Source organism: Piliocolobus tephrosceles, chromosome X (assembly GCF_002776525.5).
Source record: "Piliocolobus tephrosceles isolate RC106 chromosome X, ASM277652v3, whole genome shotgun sequence".
In the NCBI taxonomy this organism is placed as follows: Eukaryota; Metazoa; Chordata; class Mammalia; order Primates; family Cercopithecidae; genus Piliocolobus; species Piliocolobus tephrosceles.
In genome coordinates this window covers 74,313,089-74,315,508 of record NC_045455.1, presented here as the reverse complement: position 1 = coordinate 74,315,508, position 2,420 = coordinate 74,313,089, and the positions used below count along the sequence as shown (strand labels likewise).

General features: G+C 37.4%; 1 non-coding gene across 1 annotated transcript; it reads right to left on the bottom strand.

Moving 5' to 3' along the window:
* Positions 1-533: 533 nt before the first annotated feature.
* LOC111540547 lies at positions 534-640 on the bottom strand. The gene has a single exon (XR_002731023.1). It is a non-coding gene; the product is annotated as a U6 spliceosomal RNA (small nuclear RNA).
* Between the last annotated feature and the right edge of the window lie 1,780 nt (positions 641-2,420).

Below are 2,420 nucleotides of genomic sequence, written 5' to 3'. Positions count from 1 at the left end.
TCCTTTGCCCACTTTTTGATGGGGTTGTTTGTTTTTTTCTTGTAAATTTGTTTGAGTTCTTTGTAGATTCTGGATATTAGCCCTTTGTCAGATGAGTAGATTGCAAAAATTTTCTCCCATTCTGTAGGTTGCCTGTTCACTCTGATGGTAGTTTCTTTTGCTGTGCAGAAGCTCTTTAGTTTAATCATATCCCATTTGTCAATTTTGGCTTTTGCTGCCGTTGCTTTTGGTGTTTTAGACATGAAGTCCTTGCCCATGCCTATGTCCTGAATGGTACTACCTAGATTTTCTTCTAGGGTTTTTATGGTATTAGGTCTAACATTTAAGTCTCTAATCCATCTTGAATTAATTTTCGTATAAGGAGTAAGGAAAGGATCAGTTTCAGCTTTCTACTTATGGCTAGCCAATTTTCCCAGCACCATTTATTAAATAGGGAATCCTTTCCCCATTTCTTGTTTTTGTCAGGTTTGTCAAAGATCAGATGGCTGTAGATGTGTGGTATTATTTCTGAGGACTCTGTTCTGTTCCATTGGAAAAATATGGAACGCTTCACGAATTTGCGTGTCATCCTTGCGCAGGGGCCATGCTAATCTTCTCTGTATCGTTCCAATTTTAGTATATGTGCTGCCGAAGTGAGCACCCTAATCACTTCTTAAAGGCCCCACCTTCTAATATTATTTTAAATTTTGGAGGGGACACGTTCAAACTATAGCAGTGGAGTATGGTATTCTGATCACCATTGTATTTATCTGCTTTAGACAAATTTGGAGAATTTGACTTAAAGCACAGCTGTTGATAGCCCCAAATTCCATTCCAGCATTTCTTTGCTCTAGCCTGGCCATCATCCATCCCCCTTAGACCAGATGTAATACATTGTAGGAGGAAGTAGGTGCTTCCTACACATGTGATGAAATGGGTATTAACCATCCATATGGATTGGATTAATAGAATGTCACATGACTTCAAGACTTGTTAGCATGCTCAGAACTCATGTTTCTGAGGCAACTTGAGTGGCTTCCTACAGCAGGATGAATCTTGTGGCTTGTGACAAACCTGGCTTCTGCCTGTGTCTATGAGGCACCATAGCAAAGATGCCATGGCTCTGAATCCCAGCTTCACTGTGCTTAGTACATGGTCTGGAACAGAGAATGCACTTCATGTATCTTCGCTATCACCACTGCCACAACTACCAGATGAGCTTAGTCAACCTATTCACTGAGCCTTCCTGAGAGTGATGCCTATTTTATTTAGCTTGCAATATTATTGTGAAAATTATAAGAAAGTTTGCATAAAAGTAATTTGCATAGTGTCCAATAAAGAGTAGAATTAAGGAAAATATAACTACTACTATTATTGATGTTGTTGTTACTATTATCATCACTACTGAGGCTGGAAGAATATCTACTTCTCCTATGCCATCAGTACAATACATCATGACAATGGATTATAGCAGTTATTGCTCTAAGGCATTGACATTTTCTAAACAGATAAAACATTGTATCAACTGCTGTTTTGATAATTTGGAACTGACAGCATCATATGTTTGTTTGTAGGCACACCATAAAAACCTCTTCATTGACACACTGATAGCATCTTTTATTTTCCTTCACTCAATCAGAGGTTTTTTTCTGCCAACAATTAGTCATGCTTTCATCAAAAGCAATGACTACCTAAAGGAGTATTGACATTCCACAGAACTTTGTCCTCTTGCATTTTTGTAGTTGTCATGGGAAATTAAGATCAGATCAGAGTCATAGCGTATAGCATAGGAAATATATGGTTCAAAAACAGCACAAGGTATTTGATGTGGTCACCAGATAACTCTGAACTATAGACCATTGCCAGACTGCAGAAATGCTTTGGGCTGAAGTGTTCTTGCTTCACAGATTTCTTCATTTTATGGTTGCCAGAGTCATTGAAAATACATTTTGGATTGTGCTAAAGGGAAATAACAAAGATACTATCTAGCATCAGTCTCTCAGATTTGACAGACAATTTCATGCTTTTAATTGATTCCAATCTTTGCAAAAAAGTGGAAGTAAGTAATAGACAAAAATTAACAACAAAGATGCCAAAATTGACTATCATTGCATGAAACTTTTGCTGTGTTGATTGTTTGCAAATTGTGTCCTAGTACTATATTCTCATTTGTTGAAAGATATTAGAAAAGAATCCAGTCCCCAAGCTGTGTAAAGATTTTGATGTTGTGGCATAATATCGTAATTACATTCATTTCCCCCTTTATCCTTTTTGTATTATAATCTTCCAGGTTCTAGTTGGGCATACAAACTCCATTTCCTGTCGTAACTTAAGCTAGATATGTGATTAAATTCTGGCCAATGGGCTGTGAGTTGCAACTTCTTACTAACACCCCTTAAAAAGAAACTGATTGCTCTGTACTCTCTTTTACCCTTCCTTTG